Raw genomic sequence first — 22,008 nt, forward strand, 5'->3', positions numbered from 1 at the left:
AACAGGCAGAGGGGATGGTTCCGTTCTCTAGAATAAGCCAGAATGTCCCTTGTTAACATTAAAATATCCGTGATGGACCTCCCTGGGACGCCACAAGCCTGGTCGGGGCCAATGACCAAAGGGAGGTGTACTTGTAGCCGGAGCATCAGAGCTTTGGCTAGTATCTTGTAATCCACGCAAAGGAGGCTGATTGGGCGCCAATTCCGTAGATCTTTAACTTCCCCTTTCTTATGAAGGAGAGTAATTACACTCTCCCGCATAGAAGGGCCCAACCGCTTCTCCCTGTAGACCGCTCTGTAGACCTCCGCTAAATGGACTTTTAGCATGTCCCAAAAAAGATGGTAATACTCACCCGGGATGCCATCTGGACCTGGCGTCTTACCGGTGTTCATGGTCTTAACCGCCTGGGTGAGCTCCTCCAGCGTGAGTTCTGGGTCCTTCTCCTCCTCCTCGTCGTCCCGCACTGAGTCAGGCTCCAACTGGCTCAGGAACCACTCTATCAGGGTGTCATCTGTAGCTTTGATGTTATATAGGTCCCTATAGAAGTTCTCTACCACTTTTTTCACTCCCTCACTATCCTCTACTATCCTCCCCCTGCTGTCGAGCATGGAGGACATCAAGTGCCGCTTCTCCCTCGTTTTCTGGAAGAAGAAGCGAGTACACTTTTCGTCTTCCTCCATTTTTTGCACTTTTGCATTGTGCATGACCTTTCGTTGTTCCTCCCTACAAAGCACTGAAAGATCTAGCTTGGTCTGGGCTATCTCGTCGCTTACAGGGAACCCCCGAAGCTGAAGCAGGCTCAGATGCTGGAGGGCAGCATTCAGGTGTTTATATTTGGCCCTCCTTTCTTTTGCTTTCCTCTTGCCTGCTGCTATGAAATAACCCTTAGTTCTGATTTTGACCATCTCCCACCACTCTATAGGGGAGTTGAATAGGTCACGCAAAGTGGTCCACTCAACAAGCCTGCTCTTATAGGCTGCAGCTATGGAGGGGTCATCGAGTAAGGAGGTGTTTAATTTCCAAACCCCTGACCCCATCTGGGAGGTCTGAGGGACCTGCAATGTTACCTGCAGGAGCCTATGGTCAGAGAAGAAGACGGCCTGGGTGTCTACTGCCGTCTTCGTAAGGGAGCTGGTATGCAGGACGAGATCTATACGGGAGAAGGAGGTCCCAGATGAGCTCACCCAGGTAAAGGGAGGCACCAGGTCCTTACCTGCATCACACAGGGAGAAATCAGATATTACGGAGGACAAAACTCTACTAGAGCGGTTGTTGCGTGGCCTGCTCCGGTCTACGTCCCTCAGAGCACAATTGAAGTCACCTGACACGATGACGGGTACGTTCCTCAGCAGGAGTGGACGCAGCTGTGGAAAAAATTGAACTCTTTTGTTTTGGTTAGTGGGTGCGTAGACATTGACCAGTCTGAGGGGAGTGTTGTTGTATGTCACATCCACGCTCAGAATTCTACCAGGTTCTACCTCCCTGCTGCTGCGGGAGGTAATAAATGGGTTTTTAAACAGGATACCTACTCCGTCGGCTCTGGCTATGTTGGAGCCCGACCAGAAGGAGTCCCCCAGGGTCCAACTCTCCTTCAGGTCCCTATAATCAGGGCTCGACGAAATACCACACTCCTGCAGAAAGATGAGATCTGCTTTCAAGTTAGCTAGATAGTTTAGTACATCAAATCTTTTTTGTGTCTCCCTGATGCTCCTGACATTAACAGACACACATATCAGGGCCATCAGGGTAGCTAACAAGAAAAGGAGTCGCTGCGTCCACCCCATAGCGACTATGATTGGGAGGTCGGGACACTCTTCCTACTCTTAGCTCTACGCTTGCTTCGAGGGGGCTTGGGCTTATTTGCAACTCCCATCACCCCTGAGAAGGTACTCACTGCTGCCTCGTCCAAGAAGGCACCGTCTTTATATGCACAGTACGTGGAGTTGTTGGGGCTATTCAACTCCCCACAAGGTAAGTCTGGTGGAACTTGCTCAGGGCCCCTCGGAACGTGTGGGTCAGCTTTGTCCTGGGGGGGGGGTTATGACAGACAGCATTCTTTGGCTGTTACCGTCTGTTGAATTGGAGCTGTTAGCAGACTTCTGGTTTACCGTGTCCAGGGGTATTCCCATGTCCTCCATTGCTGTATCTAGGAGGACCTCTAGGGGGCCCCTGGTTTTGCCCATACAAGGGAGGGGGTCAAGGATGCTTTGAAGGGAGGCCCTTCGCTTGAAGAGGGTCATTGCTACAGAGGTACTGCTGGTCAGGGAAGGTGTTGACCCCGACCTCTCCCTCGGTGCATTAGTGAACACCTCTTCTGCGAGGTGTGCTAGGGTTTGTGCCAACGACTGGGAAGGCTGGCTGGGGATGCCCTGGCTGGCTGCTACCTGCCCACTAGGTGGCAGTGTAGCCGTCCCACTCGCCTCCGTCTCTGCCTGCGAGGGCAAGACTGGGGACTTTGTGTGGACATTAGCTGGTTTTGGATCTATGGGGGCCACCTGCAACTTGCTGTCTTTGATCCTGATCTTCTTTCTTTCCCCCCTCGTCTCTACCCTTTCTTTTCCCCACCCTCTGCTGGTTCTTCACTCCCTTCCCCTCCTTCTCACTCTCACTTTCACTGTCGCTTTTGCTTTCCTCCCCCACGGACTCAATCCTTATGGCGTCATAACGAGAGCCGAGGGGGAGTGCTGGCGCTGAGAGGGCCCTACTCAGGGGGGGGCCGCTGCTGGGTCCGGGCTCCCTCCCTGACTCGTGTTCTGCATCAGAGGAGCTACTGGAGGAGCTAGTGGAGTGGCTGTTGTACTCTCTCTCTGGGCTGGGGGAAGGGGTCCTCGTAAAACGGGACATGTCTCGGGGGCGGGGGGGTGAGGGGGTGCTGGTGATGATGGTGGTGCTGGAGTCTGGGTCTTGGATACTGTTGGTGGTGATGTGGACTGATCTTTGTTACTTGCTCCCTCTTCCTGCTCAGGCCTAGGCTTGTTCATGTTTGCCTTGCTGGCTCTGGCCATGTTGGCATAGGAAGAGGGGCAGTCCTTAAACAGGTGCCCCTTCTTTCCACACAAATTGCACTGCCTCTCTTCTCTGCAGTGGCTGGTCTCGTGGGGGGCGCCGCAGTTCCTGCACTTGACTACAGTACACGCGGCCGCCAGGTGTCCTAATTCCCCACATTTCCTGCAGAGTTTTGGCATCCCATTATAGAATACCAGCCCTCTGTTGGGCCCTAACACTATGGAGTTTGGAATGTGGCGGACGCCTCCAATGCCCGATGGATCAACATTAAGGCGTACCAGCCACTTTCTGGCTCCTGTCCAAACCCCATCTTCATCTGTAATTTTCCTCCCTTCTGATGACACCCTCCCATAGCGGTTAAGCCATGTTGTAATATCATAGTCGCTAACAGCCTCATTGAAAAATTGGACAGTAACAACTTTCATTTCTCTGTCTGTCAGTGCATCCACACAAAATTCTTTGTATGGAGCGAGATATTTATTCTCCCCCCAAAAGGACCACATTTCTTGTAACTTTTGGGGGTTCCTAAAACTGACCTCAAACACTTCCTTAAGCCCTGGCAATTTCACCAAACAATTCAAGTCAGAAGGGGAAAAACCCATACCCCTCTGAAGAATGGTCCGGCTGAACTCCAGTCTCGTCAGTCCTGGTTCCGTTTCATCTTGCTTGTTTCTTGTGAAGCGCACCGCATTGTGCCTCCTGGTTTCCTGGGTTGGCCGGAACGCCATCCTTCAGCTGGCTCCTCCGATTGGGGTGGGAGAAGCCTCTGGACATCCGGGTTGTCTCTCTCTACGGAAAAGAGACAACGTAAGCAGCAAATCTGGGCAGTTGAAGGAACTATTACTTTAGTCCCTGAGGAGATGGTCGCCTCGCAAGAGGGACCCCCTCCCCAGGTGAACGGTGTCCTTCCCTGGCGGAGTAGGGGGCGCTGCTTGGCACCGAGACCACGTAGGAAGAATCGTGGCTGTGACGCCTCCTCGGGGTCCGGGGCCGCCCTCTGCTCCTCCCAGATGGCGCCCTCTGCTGGGCACCTGCTGCTCTCTCGGTCTGGATCTCGATTACAATCAAGGGCTGGGGATGAGGTCGTCTAGGTCATCAAAGGGTCCTCAAAGGTCGTCTGGATGGTAGGTCCTCCTTCTCTCTAACTCCAGGAACGTCTGGAAAAGCCGGAACCGCCTGAAAAAGAAAAAAACGGGAACCGCCTGAAAAAGAAAAAACTGCTCTCAACAGTCAACAAAATCTTGAAAGACCCTCGGCCTGGATTGGGCAAGCCAAAACCAGACTGAGCATTAGTCTTCCAAAAAGTTGCCGAGCTGAAGAAAGCCAGTCAAAAATAAAAAAAATTCTGTTCCTCCTCACCCGAACAAACCTCTCACAGACCCTCGGAGGGAGCGGGCAATGCCACTACCCTCTAAACCTTAGTCTTAGAAAGATTTATTCGAACTGAAGAGAAGCCAGAGTATATGGCTGGCTAAGAAGGACCTGGCATAGGGACATGTTCCACCACACTTGTCTGGTTAGCTGCATGCTCCCAGGAAACAAACTGCTGCTGTCTACATCATCACCACATGTGAATAAAAGAAAGAAAGACAGCAAGAAAGAAAGAGAGAAAGAAAGAGAAAGAAAGAAAGAGAGAAAGAAAAAAAAAGAAGTAAAACGGCGGGAAATCTTGCATCAACACTGGCACTCTCCCTCCAGCAGGGGTAGACAAAATGCTCACAGGAGAGATCCAGATCTGACTTTGACCAACGTTAGAGAAAGGTGTGCACCGTTCCCGGAGGTACTGCAATACCGGGCCGATGCGTGGAGTGGACGGAGCAAGCCCCTGTTCCATCTCCCGATTCCAAAAATCAATTTAATATATGGTCCCCTGATAGGGGACGTATCAGATATTAAACTGATAAGAACAGATACTACACTTGATCTTAGCCAAAAGGCCGAGAAGCGATGGCGACTTGGCCCTTGCCCGGGGCCCCCCAGCCCGGACAGCACAGGGGGATTCAAAGGTGGGTGCAAAATTCCAAGCACAAGCAGACCCCCAAAAAACGGGCTGCTGCTTCCAGAGGGGAAATGTGCAATTTAAGCAGGAGGAAACAAAACAAAGCAAAAACACACACATAACACCAAAAACAAAACATAAACTGGCGGAGTGCGTCTTACAAATAGTCATGCCAAGCTGCTATGCTGTGCAAGGTGCCTTGGGTAACTACAACTGTGCCTCGCTGGCTGGCTGGCTTGCTAAGAAGGTCCTGGCATAGGGACATGTTCCACCACACTTGTCTGGTTAGCTGCATGCTCCCAGGAAACAACCTGCTGCTGTCTACATCATCACCACATGTGAATAAAAGAAAGAAAGACAGCAAGAAAGAAAGAGAGAAAGAAAGAGAGAAAGAGAGAAAGAAAGAGAGAAAGAAAGAAAGAGAGAAAGAAGAAAAAAAAGAAGTAAAACGGCGGGAAAACTTGCATCAACACTGGCACTCTCCCTCCAGCAGGGGTAGACAAAATGCTCACAGGAGAGATCCAGATCTGACTTTGACCAACGTTAGAGAAAGGTGTGCACCGTTCCCGGAGGTACTGCAATACCGGGCCGATGCGTGGAGTGGACGGAGCAAGCCCCTGTTCCATCTCCCGATTCCAAAAATCAATTTAATATATGGTCCCCTGATAGGGGACGTATCAGATATTAAACTGATAAGAACAGATACTACACTTGATCTTAGCCAAAAGGCCGAGAAGCGATGGCGACTTGGCCCTTGCCCGGGGCCCCCCAGCCCGGACGGCACAGGGGGATTCAAAGGTGGGTGCAAAATTCCAAGCACAAGCAGACCCCCAAAAAACGGGCTGCTGCTTCCAGAGGGGAAATGTACAATTTAAGCAGGAGGAAACAAAACAAAGCAAAAACACACACATAACACCAAAAACAAAACATAAACTGGCGGAGTGCGTCTTACAAATAGTCATGCCAAGCTGCTATGCTGTGCAAGGTGCCTTGGGTAACTACAACTGTGCCTCGCTGGCTGGCTGGCTTGCTAAGAAGGTCCTGGCATAGGGACATGTTCCACCACACTTGTCTGGTTAGCTGCATGCTCCCAGGAAACAACCTGCTGCTGTCTACATCATCACCACATGTGAATAAAAGAAAGAAAGACAGCAAGAAAGAAAGAGAGAAAGAAAGAGAGAAAGAGAGAAAGAAAGAGAGAAAGAAAGAAAGAGAGAAAGAAAAAAAAAAGAAGTAAAACGGCGGGAAAACTTGCATCAACACTGGCACTCTCCCTCCAGCAGGGGTAGACAAAATGCTCACAGGAGAGATCCAGATCTGACTTTGACCAACGTTAGAGAAAGGTGTGCACCGTTCCCGGAGGTACTGCAATACCGGGCCGATGCGTGGAGTGGACAGAGCAAGCCCCTGTTCCATCTCCCGATTCCAAAAATCAATTTAATATATGGTCCCCTGATAGGGGACGTATCAGATATTAAACTGATAAGAACAGATACGAGAAAGAGAGAAAGAAAGAGAGAAAGAGATTTTACATTTTTTACATTTACACCCATTCGTTTTTTTCATTCATTTTACATTTCTTTTAAAGATGACATTCATGCATACAGACATACATTTTGTTTTAAAAGCATTTAAAATACATTTAAAAACACCAAGACAATTGTGCTTTGTACATGGTTAAAACATACACAGATTAAAATCAACATGAAAAAAACCTGTGCTGCTTTAAAAGTGACTGGAAAAAAAGAACCATCTATAAAAAACCAGTGTTTGTGAGGGCCGGGGAGTGCTCTCTAAAAAAGTTCAAAAGTGAACATAAAACTAGATCTAAAACAGGGACAGGGGAAAAGGGACAGTGTATAGAACAGTGAGTTAAAATTCTAAAATTTTAAAACACTTAAAATGTAACTTTTAATAGTTTACATTAAAAATCTTAAAGATACATAAAACAAAACAAAACAAAATCAAATAAAACATTCAACGTAAATCAAATAAAAGTCCATAAAACTGAAACAAAAAGACTACATAAAACCAGGGCACCGTTGAAAAAACGGTCATGCCAGCTAAAAAGGGCGGAATGCTGGCATGACAAAATAAATAAAAGGCTTAGCGGTGCCCCGTAGTCCCGCTCCTAGGAGCTAGCGGTTCCAGTTTTTTCCTTTATTCCATCTTCACGTCCTGAAGTCCGGCGATCCTCCACTCCGCGCAGGCCTTGTCCTTCCCGAGGGTCCGGATGTCCAGAATTACAAAGTCCTTGATAAGAGTTTGTGCCCTTCTGGTCGTGGTGATAGTGTCTAGCTCCTGCTTGTGATAGACACAGACGTTACGGCCTTCCCACAGGATCTGCTTGACAACATTGATGACACGCCAAACGCACTTAGCTGTGCTGGTATCGATTCCTCCCGCAGGCCCATAGAGCACAGTCTCAGCGGTCATCTTGGCCGTGTCAGCAAACCTGTTTAGGAAGACAGAGACAGAGAGCCAGACACTGCCAGCCACATCACACTCCCAGAAGATATGGGCTGGTGTTTCTCTCTTGCGGCACATTGCATAGGGGCATGTTTCTACTTGGGCTAGTCCCCTCCTGAACATGAACGCTCGAGTGGGGAATGCACTGTGGACGGTGTTCCATGCTATATCCTTCTGGACATTACTGAGGCAGCTGTGAGACACATTCTCCCAGATTTTTTGGCTTTGGGTGAGGGAGAAAGTAGCTACTTTTTCAATTTCCTGGGAAGCGGCAAGATATTTAGTTACAGCCTTGTATTCCCAGGAGGCCAATTTTGCTTTATCTAAGCCCAATTTATATATAGTGTCCCTTAAGGTTCTATAATACAATGGGGGGTCCCAGGAGTACGGCACGGTGTTATCAATAGTGCAGAGGCCCAAGGCCCTGAGACAGGTGGCAAAATAGAAACGATTCATGTAACATACCTTCCTGTCCAGGGCCTGGATGTTCTTGATAGTTTGCGTGAGCCCCTGCACTCGGGTGAGCTGCACAACGTCCGGGACCCCCTTACCTCCCTTCTTGTCGGCTTTACTCAGGGTGGCTCGCTTTACCCTCTCCATCTTGCTGCCCCAGATAAAGCGGTGGATAATGCGGTCCACCACTTTTTTGGTGGTCCTGTCTGGGGGAAAGATTTTTCCTACATAAGAGAGGATGGGGAACAGTATAGACTTTGTTATTAATACTCTACCCGTCATTGTTAAGGATCTTGTGCTCCATCCGCCAATCTTTTTACGGACCTGGTTAATGGCCGCCGTCCAGCTCTGGGCCCCCGAGCTATTGTTCTCGAAAATGAGGCCCAGAATCTTGATTTTGTCCTTTTTGACAGGGTACATGTCCGACAGTTCCCTATCTACCTGCCAATTTTTAGACACGTAGACTTCGCTCTTGGACTTATTAATCACTGCCCCGGTCGCCGTGCAGTACTTCTCAAGGATATTACTAATCCGAGGTACCGACGATGTGTTGGTGCAAATGAGTGACACATCGTCCATATATGCTGTTGTTTTGACCTGGACCCCGTTGGATCCAGGCAGCTGGAAACCAGTTATATTGGTATCCCTACGAATTGCCTGCAGGAGGGGTTCAATGCACACGACATATAGCAGTGGGGATAGTGGGCAACCCTGTCTGACCCCTGACTGGATAGATATTTTACCAGTCAGGTGCCTGTTCACCAAGACTCGGGTACTAATGTTTGTATAGATGGTTTTAACCCACTCCCTAAGTCCAGGAGCGAATTTCATCTGGTCCATCACTTTGTACATATATTCATGGCTTACCCTATCGAACGCCTTCTCCTGGTCAAGGTTGAACAGGCAGAGGGGATGGTTCCGTTCTCTAGAATAAGCCAGAATGTCCCTTGTTAACATTAAAATATCCGTGATGGACCTCCCTGGGACGCCACAAGCCTGGTCGGGGCCAATGACCAAAGGGAGGTGTACTTGTAGCCGGAGCATCAGAGCTTTGGCTAGTATCTTGTAATCCACGCAAAGGAGGCTGATTGGGCGCCAATTCCGTAGATCTTTAACTTCCCCTTTCTTATGAAGGAGAGTAATTACACTCTCCCGCATAGAAGGGCCCAACCGCTTCTCCCTGTAGACCGCTCTGTAGACCTCCGCTAAATGGACTTTTAGCATGTCCCAAAAAAGATGGTAATACTCACCCGGGATGCCATCTGGACCTGGCGTCTTACCGGTGTTCATGGTCTTAACCGCCTGGGTGAGCTCCTCCAGCGTGAGTTCTGGGTCCTTCTCCTCCTCCTCGTCGTCCCGCACTGAGTCAGGCTCCAACTGGCTCAGGAACCACTCTATCAGGGTGTCATCTGTAGCTTTGATGTTATATAGGTCCCTATAGAAGTTCTCTACCACTTTTTTCACTCCCTCACTATCCTCTACTATCCTCCCCCTGCTGTCGAGCATGGAGGACATCAAGTGCCGCTTCTCCCTCGTTTTCTGGAAGAAGAAGCGAGTACACTTTTCGTCTTCCTCCATTTTTTGCACTTTTGCATTGTGCATGACCTTTCGTTGTTCCTCCCTACAAAGCACTGAAAGATCTAGCTTGGTCTGGGCTATCTCGTCGCTTACAGGGAACCCCCGAAGCTGAAGCAGGCTCAGATGCTGGAGGGCAGCATTCAGGTGTTTATATTTGGCCCTCCTTTCTTTTGCTTTCCTCTTGCCTGCTGCTATGAAATAACCCTTAGTTCTGATTTTGACCATCTCCCACCACTCTATAGGGGAGTTGAATAGGTCACGCAAAGTGGTCCACTCAACAAGCCTGCTCTTATAGGCTGCAGCTATGGAGGGGTCATCGAGTAAGGAGGTGTTTAATTTCCAAACCCCTGACCCCATCTGGGAGGTCTGAGGGACCTGCAATGTTACCTGCAGGAGCCTATGGTCAGAGAAGAAGACGGCCTGGGTGTCTACTGCCGTCTTCGTAAGGGAGCTGGTATGCAGGACGAGATCTATACGGGAGAAGGAGGTCCCAGATGAGCTCACCCAGGTAAAGGGAGGCACCAGGTCCTTACCTGCATCACACAGGGAGAAATCAGATATTACGGAGGACAAAACTCTACTAGAGCGGTCGTTGCGTGGCCTGCTCCGGTCTACGTCCCTCAGAGCACAATTGAAGTCACCTGACACGATGACGGGTACGTTCCCCAGCAGGAGTGGACGCAGCTGTGGAAAAAATTGAACTCTTTCGTTTTGGTTAGTGGGTGCGTAGACATTGACCAGTCTGAGGGGAGTGTTGTTGTATGTCACATCCACGCTCAGAATTCTACCAGGTTCTACCTCCCTGCTGCTGCGGGAGGTAATAAATGGGTTTTTAAACAGGATACCTACTCCGTCGGCTCTGGCTATGTTGGAGCCCGACCAGAAGGAGTCCCCCAGGGTCCAACTCTCCTTCAGGTTCCTATAATCAGGGCTCGACGAAATACCACACTCCTGCAGAAAGATGAGATCTGCTTTCAAGTTAGCTAGATAGTTTAGTACATCAAATCTTTTTTGTGTCTCCCTGATGCTCCTGACATTAACAGACACACATATCAGGGCCATCAGGGTAGCTAACAAGAAAAGGAGTCGCTGCGTCCACCCCATAGCGACTATGATTGGGAGGTCGGGACACTCTTCCTACTCTTAGCTCTACGCTTGCTTCGAGGGGGCTTGGGCTTATTTGCAACTCCCATCACCCCTGAGAAGGTACTCACTGCTGCCTCGTCCAAGAAGGCACCGTCTTTATATGCACAGTACGTGGAGTTGTTGGGGCTATTCAACTCCCCACAAGGTAAGTCTGGTGGAACTTGCTCAGGGCCCCTCGGAACGTGTGGGTCAGCTTTGTCCTGGGGGGGGTTATGACAGACAGCATTCTTTGGCTGTTACCGTCTGTTGAATTGGAGCTGTTAGCAGACTTCTGGCTTACCGCGTCCAGGGGTATTCCCATGTCCTCCAGTGCTGTATCTAGGAGGACCTCTAGGGGGCCCCTGGTTTTGCCCATACAAGGGAGGGGGTCAAGGATGCTTTGAAGGGAGGCCCTTCGCTTGAAGAGGGTCATTGCTACCGAGGTACTGCTGGTCAGGGAAGGTGTTGACCCCGACCTCTCCCTCGGTGCATTAGTGAACACCTCTTCTGCGAGGTGTGCTAGGGTTTGTGCCAACGACTGGGAAGGCTGGCTGGGGATGCCCTGGCTGGCTGCTACCTGCCCACTAGGCGGCAGTGTAGCCGTCCCACTCGCCTCCGTCTCTGCCTGCGAGGGCAAGACTGGGGACTTTGTGTGGACATTAGCTGGTTTTGGATCTATGGGGGCCACCTGCAACTTGCTGTCTTTGATCCTGATCTTCTTTCTTTTCCCCCCCTCGTCTCTACCCTTTCTTTTCCCCACCCTCTGCTGGTTCTTCACTCCCTTCCCCTCCTTCTCACTCTCACTTTCACTGTCGCTTTCGCTTTCCTCCCCCACGGACTCAATCCTTATGGCGTCATAACGAGAGCCGAGGGGGAGTGCTGGCGCTGAGAGGGCCCTACTCAGGGGGGGGCCGCTGCTGGGTCCGGGCTCCCTCCCTGACTCGTGTTCTGCATCAGAGGAGCTACTGGAGGAGCTAGTGGAGTGGCTGTTGTACTCTCTCTCTGGGCTGGGGGAAGGGGTCCTCGTAAAACGGGACATGTCTCGGGGGCGGGGGGGTGAGGGGGTGCTGGTGATGATGGTGGTGCTGGAGTCTGGGTCTTGGATACTGTTGGTGGTGATGTGGACTGATCTTTGTTACTTGCTCCCTCTTCCTGCTCAGGCCTAGGCTTGTTCATGTTTGCCTTGCTGGCTCTGGCCATGTTGGCATAGGAAGAGGGGCAGTCCTTAAACAGGTGCCCCTTCTTTCCACACAAATTGCACTGCCTCTCTTCTCTGCAGTGGCTGGTCTCGTGGGGGGCGCCGCAGTTCCTGCACTTGACTACAGTACACGCGGCCGTCAGGTGTCCTAATTCCCCACATTTCCTGCAGAGTTTTGGCATCCCATTATAGAATACCAGCCCTCTGTTGGGCCCTAACACTATGGAGTTTGGAATGTGGCGGACGCCTCCAATGCCCGATGGATCAACATTAAGGCGTACCAGCCACTTTCTGGCTCCTGTCCAAACCCCATCTTCGTCTGTAATTTTCCTCCCTTCTGATGACACCCTCCCATAGCGGTTAAGCCATGTTGTAATATCATAGTCGCTAACAGCCTCATTGAAAAATTGGACAGTAACAACTTTCATTTCTCTGTCTGTCAGTGCATCCACACAAAATTCTTTGTATGGAGCGAGATATTTATTCTCCCCCCAAAAGGACCACATTTCTTGTAACTTTTGGGGGTTCCTAAAACTGACCTCAAACACTTCCTTAAGCCCTGGCAATTTCACCAAACAATTCAAGTCAGAAGGGGAAAAACCCATACCCCTCTGAAGAATGGTCCGGCTGAACTCCAGTCTCGTCAGTCCTGGTTCCGTTTCATCTTGCTTGTTTCTTGTGAAGCGCACCGCATTGTGCCTCCTGGTTTCCTGGGTTGGCCGGAACGCCATCCTTCAGCTGGCTCCTCCGATTGGGGTGGGAGAAGCCTCTGGACGTCCGGGTTGTCTCTCTCTACGGAAAAGAGACAACGTAAGCAGCAAATCTGGGCAGTTGAAGGAACTATTACTTTAGTCCCTGAGGAGATGGTCGCCTCTCAAGAGGGACCCCCTCCCCAGGTGAACGGTGTCCTTCCCTGGCGGAGTAGGGGGCGCTGCTTGGCACCGAGACCACGTAGGAAGAATCGTGGCTGTGACGCCTCCTCGGGGTCCGGGGCCGCCCTCTGCTCCTCCCAGATGGCGCCCTCTGCTGGGCGCCTGCTGCTCTCTCGGTCTGGATCTCGATTACAATCAAGGGCTGGGGATGAGGTCGTCTAGGTCATCAAAGGGTCCTCAAAGGTCGTCTGGATGGTAGGTCCTCCTTCTCTCTAACTCCAGGAACGTCTGGAAAAGCCGGAACCGCCTGAAAAAGAAAAAAACGGGAACCGCCTGAAAAAGAAAAAACTGCTCTCAACAGTCAACAAAATCTTGAAAGACCCTCGGCCTGGATTGGGCAAGCCAAAACCAGACTGAGCATTAGTCTTCCAAAAAGTTGCCGAGCTGAAGAAAGCCAGTCAAAAATAAAAAAAATTCTGTTCCTCCTCACCCGAACAAACCTCTCACAGACCCTCGGAGGGAGCGGGCAATGCCACTACCCTCTAAGCCTTAGTCTTAGAAAGATTTATTCGAACTGAAGAGAAGCCAGAGTATATGGCTGGCTAAGAAGGACCTGGCATAGGGACATGTTCCACCACACTTGTCTGGTTAGCTGCATGCTCCCAGGAAACAAACTGCTGCTGTCTACATCATCATCACATGTGAATAAAAGAAAGAAAGACAGCAAGAAAGAAAGAGAAAGAAAGAAAGAGAGAAAGAAAAAAAAGAAGTAAAACGGCGGGAAAACTTGCATCAACACTGGCACTCTCCCTCCAGCAGGGGTAGACAAAATGCTCACAGGAGAGATCCAGATCTGACTTTGACCAACGTTAGAGAAAGGTGTGCACCGTTCCCGGAGGTACTGCAATACCGGGCCGATGCGTGGAGTGGACGGAGCAAGCCCCTGTTCCATCTCCCGATTCCAAAAATCAATTTAATATATGGTCCAATGATAGGGGACGTATCAGATATTAAACTGATAAGAACAGATACTACACTTGATCTTAGCCAAAAGGCCGAGAAGCGATGGCGACTTGGCCCTTGCCCGGGGCCCCCCAGCCCGGACGGCACAGGGGGATTCAAAGGTGGGTGCAAAATTTCAAGCACAAGCAGACCCCAAAAAAACGGGCTGCTGCTTCCAGAGGGGAAATGTGCAATTTAAGCAGGAGAAAACAAAACAAAGCAAAAACACACACATAACACCAAAAACAAAACATAAACTGGCGGAGTGCGTCTTACAAATAGTCATGCCAAGCTGCTATGCTGTGCAAGGTGCCTTGGGTAACTACAACTGTGCCTCGCTGGCTGGCTGGCTTGCTAAGAAGGTCCTGGCATAGGGACATGTTCCACCACACTTGTCTGGTTAGCTGCATGCTCCCAGGAAACAAACTGCTGCTGTCTACATCATCACCACATGTGAATAAAAGAAAGAAAGACAGCAAGAAAGAAAGAGAGAAAGAAAGAGAGAAAGAGAGAAAGAAAGAGAGAAAGAAAGAAAGAGAGAGAGAAAGAAAAAAAAAAGAAGTAAAACGGCGGGAAAACTTGCATCAACACTGGCACTCTCCCTCCAGCAGGGGTAGACAAAATGCTCACAGGAGAGATCCAGATCTGACTTTGACCAACGTTAGAGAAAGGTGTGCACCGTTCCCGGAGGTACTGCAATACCGGGCCGATGCGTGGAGTGGACGGAGCAAGCCCCTGTTCCATCTCCCGATTCCAAAAATCAATTTAATATATGGTCCCCTGATAGGGGACGTATCAGATATTAAACTGATAAGAACAGATACTACACTTGATCTTAGCCAAAAGGCCGAGAAGCGATGGCGACTTGGCCCTTGCCCGGGGCCCCCCAGCCCGGACGGCACAGGGGGATTCAAAGGTGGGTGCAAAATTTCAAGCACAAGCAGACCCCCAAAACACGGGCTGCTGCTTCCAGAGGGGAAATGTGCAATTTAAGCAGGAGAAAACAAAACAAAGCAAAAACACACACATAACACCAAAAACAAAACATAAACTGGCGGAGTGCGTTTTACAAATAGTCATGCCAAGCTGCTATGCTGTGCAAGGTGCCTTGGGTAACTACAACTGTGCCTCGCTGGCTGGCTGGCTTGCTAAGAAGGTCCTGGCATAGGGACATGTTCCACCACACTTGTCTGGTTAGCTGCATGCTCCCAGGAAACAACCTGCTGCTGTCTACATCATCACCACATGTGAATAAAAGAAAGAAAGACAGCAAGAAAGAAAGAGAGAAAGAAAGAGAGAAAGAGAGAAAGAAAGAGAGAAAGAAAGAAAGAGAGAAAGAAAAAAAAAAGAAGTAAAACGGCGGGAAAACTTGCATCAACACTGGCACTCTCCCTCCAGCAGGGGTAGACAAAATGCTCACAGGAGAGATCCAGATCTGACTTTGACCAACGTTAGAGAAAGGTGTGCACCGTTCCCGGAGGTACTGCAATACCGGGCCGATGCGTGGAGTGGACGGAGCAAGCCCCTGTTCCATCTCCCGATTCCAAAAATCAATTTAATATATGGTCCCCTGATAGGGGACGTATCAGATATTAAACTGATAAGAACAGATACTCTTTTATTGAGATTTTACATTTTTTACATTTACACCCATTCGTTTTTTCATTCATTTTACATTTCTTTTAAAGATGACATTCATGCATACAGACATACATTTTGTTTTAAAAGCATTTAAAATACATTTAAAAACACCAAGACAATTGTGCTTTGTACATGGTTAAAACAGACACAGATTAAAATCAACATGAAAAAAACCTGTGCTGTTTTAAAAGTGACTGGAAAAAAAGAACCATCTATAAAAAACCAGTGCTTGTGAGGGCCGGGGAGTGCTCTCTAAAAAAGTTCAAAAGTGAACATAAACCTAGATCTAAAACAGGGACAGGGGAAAAGGGACAGTGTATAGAACAGTGAGTTAAAATTCTAAAATTTTAAAACACTTAAAATGTAACTTTTAATAGTTTACATTAAAAATCTTAAAGATACATAAAACAAAACAAAACAAAATCAAATAAAACATTCAACGTAAATCAAATAAAAGTCCATAAAACTGAAACAAAAAGACTACATAAAACCAGGGCACCGTTGAAAAAACGGTCATGCCAGCTAAAAAGGGCGGAATGCTGGCATGACAAAATAAATAAAAGGCTTAGCGGTGCCCCGTAGTCCCGCTCCTAGGAGCTAGCGGTTCCAGTTTTTTCCTTTATTCCATCTTCACGTCCTGAAGTCCGGCGATCCTCCACTCCGCGCAGGCCTTGTCCTTCCCGAGGGTCCGGATGTCCAGAATTACAAAGTCCTTGATAAGAGTTTGTGCCCTTCTGGTCGTGGTGATAGTGTCTAGCTCCTGCTTGTGATAGACACAGACGTTACGGCCTTCCCACAGGATCTGCTTGACAACATTGATGACACGCCAAACGCACTTAGCTGTGCTGGTATCGATTCCTCCCGCAGGCCCATAGAGCACAGTCTCAGCGGTCATCTTGGCCGTGTCAGCAAACCTGTTTAGGAAGACAGAGACAGAGAGCCAGACACTGCCAGCCACATCACACTCCCAGAAGATATGGGCTGGTGTTTCTCTCTTGCGGCACTTTGCATAGGGGCATGTTTCTACTTGGGCTAGTCCCCTCCTGAACATGAACGCTCGAGTGGGGAGTGCACTGTGGACGGTGTTCCATGCTATATCCTTCTGGACATTACTGAGGCAGCTGTGAGACACATTCTCCCAGATTTTTTGGCTTTGGGTGAGGGAGAAAGTAGCTACTTTTTCAATTTCCTGGGAACCGGCAAGATATTTAGTTACAGCCTTGTATTCCCAGGAGGCCAATTTTGCTTTATCTAAGCCCAATTTATATATAGTGTCCCTTAAGGTTCTATAATACAATGGGGGGTCCCAGGAGTACGGCACGGTGTTATCAATAGTGCAGAGGCCCAAGGCCCTGAGACAGGTGGCAAAATAGAAACGATTCATGTAACATACCTTCCTGTCCAGGGCCTGGATGTTCTTGATAGTTTGCGTGAGCCCCTGCACTCGGGTGAGCTGCACAACGTCCGGGACCCCCTTACCTCCCTTCTTGTCGGCTTTACTCAGGGTGGCTCGCTTTACCCTCTCCATCTTGCTGCCCCAGATAAAGCGGTGGATAATGCGGTCCACCACTTTTTTGGTGGTCCTGTCTGGGGGAAAGATTTTTCCTACATAAGAGAGGATGGGGAACAGTATAGACTTGGTTATTAATACTCTACCCGTCATTGTTAAGGATCTTGTGCTCCATCCGCCAATCTTTTTACGGACCTGGTTAATGGCCGCCGTCCAGCTCTGGGCCCCCGAGCTATTGTTCTCGAAAATGAGGCCCAGAATCTTGATTTTGTCCTTTTTGACAGAGTACATGTCCGACAGTTCCCTATCTACCTGCCAATTTTTAGACACGTAGACTTCGCTCTTGGACTTATTAATCACTGCCCCGGTCGCCGTGCAGTACTTCTCAAGGATATTACTAATCCGAGGTACCGACGATGTGTTGGTGCAAATGAGTGACACATCGTCCATATATGCTGTTGTTTTGACCTGGACCCCGTTGGATCCAGGCAGCTGGAAACCAGTTATATTGGTATCCCTACGAATTGCCTGCAGGAGGGGTTCAATGCACACGACATATAGCAGTGGGGATAGTGGGCAACCCTGTCTGACCCCTGACTGGATAGATATTTTACCAGTCAGGTGCCTGTTCACCAAGACTCGGGTACTAATGTTTGTATATATGGTTTTAACCCACTCCCTAAGTCCAGGAGCGAATTTCATCTGGTCCATCACTTTGTACATATATTCATGGCTTACCCTATCGAACGCCTTCTCCTGGTCAAGGTTGAACAGGCAGAGGGGATGGTTCCGTTCTCTAGAATAAGCCAGAATGTCCCTTGTTAACATTAAAATATCCGTGATGGACCTCCCTGGGACGCCACAAGCCTGGTCGGGGCCAATGACCAAAGGGAGGTGTACTTGTAGCCGGAGCATCAGAGCTTTGGCTAGTATCTTGTAATCCACGCAAAGGAGGCTGATTGGGCGCCAATTCCGTAGATCTTTAACTTCCCCTTTCTTATGAAGGAGAGTAATTACACTCTCCCGCATAGAAGGGCCCAACCGCTTCTCCCTGTAGACCGCTCTGTAGACCTCCGCTAAATGGACTTTTAGCATGTCCCAAAAAAGATGGTAATACTCACCCGGGATGCCATCTGGACCTGGCGTCTTACCGGTGTTCATGGTCTTAACCGCCTGGGTGAGCTCCTCCAGCGTGAGTTCTGGGTCCTTCTCCTCCTCCTCGTCGTCCCGCACTGAGTCAGGCTCCAACTGGCTCAGGAACCACTCTATCAGGGTGTCATCTGTAGCTTTGATGTTATATAGGTCCCTATAGAAGTTCTCTACCACTTTTTTCACTCCCTCACTATCCTCTACTATCCTCCCCCTGCTGTCGAGCATGGAGGACATCAAGTGCCGCTTCTCCCTCATTTTCTGGAAGAAGAAGCGAGTACACTTTTCGTCTTCCTCCATTTTTTGCACTTTTGCATTGTGCATGACCTTTCGTTGTTCCTCCCTACAAAGCACTGAAAGATCTAGCTTGGTCTGGGCTATCTCGTCGCTTACAGGGAACCCCCGAAGCTGAAGCAGGCTCAGATGCTGGAGGGCAGCATTCAGGTGTTTATATTTGGCCCTCCTTTCTTTTGCTTTCCTCTTGCCTGCTGCTATGAAATAACCCTTAGTTCTGATTTTGACCATCTCCCACCACTCTATAGGGGAGTTGAATAGGTCACGCAAAGTGGTCCACTCAACAAGCCTGCTCTTATAGGCTGCAGCTATGGAGGGGTCATCGAGTAAGGAGGTGTTTAATTTCCAAACCCCTGACCCCATCTGGGAGGTCTGAGGGACCTGCAATGTTACCTGCAGGAGCCTATGGTCAGAGAAGAAGACGGCCTGGGTGTCTACTGCCGTCTTCGTAAGGGAGCTGGTATGCAGGACGAGATCTATACGGGAGAAGGAGGTCCCAGATGAGCTCACCCAGGTAAAGTGAGGCACCAGGTCCTTACCTGCATCACACAGGGAGAAATCAGATATTACGGAGGACAAAACTCTACTAGAGCGGTCGTTGCGTGGCCTGCTCCGGTCTACGTCCCTCAGAGCACAATTGAAGTCACCTGACACGATGACGGGTACGTTCCCCAGCAGGAGTGGACGCAGCTGTGGAAAAAATTGAACTCTTTCGTTTTGGTTAGTGGGTGCGTAGACATTGACCAGTCTGAGGGGAGTGTTGTTGTATGTCACATCCACGCTCAGAATTCTACCAGGTTCTACCTCCCTGCTGCTGCGGGAGGTAATAAATGGGTTTTTAAACAGGATACCTACTCCGTCGGCTCTGGCTATGTTGGAGCCCGACCAGAAGGAGTCCCCCAGGGTCCAACTCTCCTTCAGGTCCCTATAATCAGGGCTCGACGAAATACCACACTCCTGCAGAAAGATGAGATCTGCTTTCAAGTTAGCTAGATAGTTTAGTACATCAAATCTTTTTTGTGTCTCCCTGATGCTCCTGACATTAACAGACACACATATCAGGGCCATCAGGGTAGCTAACAAGAAAAGGAGTCGCTGCGTCCACCCCATAGCGACTATGATTGGGAGGTCGGGACACTCTTCCTACTCTTAGCTCTACGCTTGCTTCGAGGGGGCTTGGGCTTATTTGCAACTCCCATCACCCCTGAGAAGGTACTCACTGCTGCCTCGTCCAAGAAGGCACCGTCTTTATATGCACAGTACGTGGAGTTGTTGGGGCTATTCAACTCCCCACAAGGTAAGTCTGGTGGAACTTGCTCAGGGCCCCTCGGAACGTGTGGGTCAGCTTTGTCCTGGGGGGGGGTTATGACAGACAGCATTCTTTGGCTGTTACCGTCTGTTGAATTGGAGCTGTTAGCAGACTTCTGGCTTACCGCGTCCAGGGGTATTCCCATGTCCTCCAGTGCTGTATCTAGGAGGACCTCTAGGGGGCCCCTGGTTTTGCCCATACAAGGGAGGGGGTCAAGGATGCTTTGAAGGGAGGCCCTTCGCTTGAAGAGGGTCATTGCTACCGAGGTACTGCTGGTCAGGGAAGGTGTTGACCCCGACCTCTCCCTCGGTGCATTAGTGAACACCTCTTCTGCGAGGTGTGCTAGGGTTTGTGCCAACGACTGGGAAGGCTGGCTGGGGATGCCCTGGCTGGCTGCTACCTGCCCACTAGGCGGCAGTGTAGCCGTCCCACTCGCCTCCGTCTCTGCCTGCGAGGGCAAGACTGGGGACTTTGTGTGGACATTAGCTGGTTTTGGATCTATGGGGGCCACCTGCAACTTGCTGTCTTTGATCCTGATCTTCTTTCTTTTCCCCCCCTCGTCTCTACCCTTTCTTTTCCCCACCCTCTGCTGGTTCTTCACTCCCTTCCCCTCCTTCTCACTCTCACTTTCACTGTCGCTTTCGCTTTCCTCCCCCACGGACTCAATCCTTATGGCGTCATAACGAGAGCCGAGGGGGAGTGCTGGCGCTGAGAGGGCCCTACTCAGGGGGGGGCCGCTGCTGGGTCCGGGCTCCCTCCCTGACTCGTGTTCTGCATCAGAGGAGCTACTGGAGGAGCTAGTGGAGTGGCTGTTGTACTCTCTCTCTGGGCTGGGGGAAGGGGTCCTCGTAAAACGGGACATGTCTCGGGGGCGGGGGGGTGAGGGGGTGCTGGTGATGATGGTGGTGCTGGAGTCTGGGTCTTGGATACTGTTGGTGGTGATGTGGACTGATCTTTGTTACTTGCTCCCTCTTCCTGCTCAGGCCTAGGCTTGTTCATGTTTGCCTTCATGGCTCTGGCCATGTTGGCATAGGAAGAGGGGCAGTCCTTAAACAGGTGCCCCTTCTTTCCACACAAATTGCACTGCCTCTCTTCTCTGCAGTGGCTGGTCTCGTGGGGGGCGCCGCAGTTCCTGCACTTGACTACAGTACACGCGGCCGTCAGGTGTCCTAATTCCCCACATTTCCTGCAGAGTTTTGGCATCCCATTATAGAATACCAGCCCTCTGTTGGGCCCTAACACTATGGAGTTTGGAATGTGGCGGACGCCTCCAATGCCCGATGGATCAACATTAAGGCGTACCAGCCACTTTCTGGCTCCTGTCCAAACCCCATCTTCGTCTGTAATTTTCCTCCCTTCTGATGACACCCTCCCATAGCGGTTAAGCCATGTTGTAATATCATAGTCGCTAACAGCCTCATTGAAAAATTGGACAGTAACAACTTTCATTTCTCTGTCTGTCAGTGCATCCACACAAAATTCTTTGTATGGAGCGAGATATTTATTCTCCCCCCAAAAGGACCACATTTCTTGTAACTTTTGGGGGTTCCTAAAACTGACCTCAAACACTTCCTTAAGCCCTGGCAATTTCACCAAACAATTCAAGTCAGAAGGGGAAAAACCCATACCCCTCTGAAGAATGGTCCGGCTGAACTCCAGTCTCGTCAGTCCTGGTTCCGTTTCATCTTGCTTGTTTCTTGTGAAGCGCACCGCATTGTGCCTCCTGGTTTCCTGGGTTGGCCAGAACGCCATCCTTCAGCTGGCTCCTCCGATTGGGGTGGGAGAAGCCTCTGGACGTCCGGGTTGTCTCTCTCTACGGAAAAGAGACAACGTAAGCAGCAAATCTGGGCAGTTGAAGGAACTATTACTTTAGTCCCTGAGGAGATGGTCGCCTCTCAAGAGGGACCCCCTCCCCAGGTGAACGGTGTCCTTCCCTGGCGGAGTAGGGGGCGCTGCTTGGCACCGAGACCACGTAGGAAGAATCGTGGCTGTGACGCCTCCTCGGGGTCCGGGGCCGCCCTCTGCTCCTCCCAGATGGCGCCCTCTGCTGGGCGCCTGCTGCTCTCTCGGTCTGGATCTCGATTACAATCAAGGGCTGGGGATGAGGTCGTCTAGGTCATCAAAGGGTCCTCAAAGGTCGTCTGGATGGTAGGTCCTCCTTCTCTCTAACTCCAGGAACGTCTGGAAAAGCCGGAACCGCCTGAAAAAGAAAAAAACGGGAACCGCCTGAAAAAGAAAAAACTGCTCTCAACAGTCAACAAAATCTTGAAAGACCCTCGGCCTGGATTGGGCAAGCCAAAACCAGACTGAGCATTAGTCTTCCAAAAAGTTGCCGAGCTGAAGAAAGCCAGTCAAAAATAAAAAAAATTCTGTTCCTCCTCACCCGAACAAACCTCTCACAGA

The 22,008-nt window shown here is 50.0% G+C and overlaps 5 non-coding genes and 1 pseudogene across 5 annotated transcripts; all 6 read right to left on the minus strand.

The window, feature by feature from the left end:
* Positions 1-4,764: 4,764 nt before the first annotated feature.
* LOC131738959 (U2 spliceosomal RNA) lies at positions 4,765-4,955 on the minus strand. The gene has a single exon (XR_009330127.1). It is a non-coding gene; the product is annotated as a U2 spliceosomal RNA (small nuclear RNA).
* Positions 4,956-5,555: 600 nt separating this feature from the next.
* LOC131738960 (U2 spliceosomal RNA) lies at positions 5,556-5,746 on the minus strand. The gene has a single exon (XR_009330128.1). It is a non-coding gene; the product is annotated as a U2 spliceosomal RNA (small nuclear RNA).
* A 599-nt stretch (positions 5,747-6,345) lies between these two features.
* LOC131738438 (U2 spliceosomal RNA) lies at positions 6,346-6,532 on the minus strand. Its single transcript, XR_009329965.1, has one exon. It is a non-coding gene; the product is annotated as a U2 spliceosomal RNA (small nuclear RNA).
* Positions 6,533-13,576: 7,044 nt separating this feature from the next.
* On the minus strand, positions 13,577-13,767 carry LOC131738335 (U2 spliceosomal RNA). Its single transcript, XR_009329899.1, has one exon. It is a non-coding gene; the product is annotated as a U2 spliceosomal RNA (small nuclear RNA).
* Positions 13,768-14,370: 603 nt separating this feature from the next.
* Positions 14,371-14,561, minus strand: LOC131738961 (U2 spliceosomal RNA). Its single transcript, XR_009330129.1, has one exon. It is a non-coding gene; the product is annotated as a U2 spliceosomal RNA (small nuclear RNA).
* A 599-nt stretch (positions 14,562-15,160) lies between these two features.
* On the minus strand, positions 15,161-15,330 carry LOC131738388 (U2 spliceosomal RNA; annotated as a pseudogene).
* Between the last annotated feature and the right edge of the window lie 6,678 nt (positions 15,331-22,008).

This window comes from Acipenser ruthenus, chromosome 10, assembly GCF_902713425.1.
Source record: "Acipenser ruthenus chromosome 10, fAciRut3.2 maternal haplotype, whole genome shotgun sequence".
In the NCBI taxonomy this organism is placed as follows: Eukaryota; Metazoa; Chordata; class Actinopteri; order Acipenseriformes; family Acipenseridae; genus Acipenser; species Acipenser ruthenus.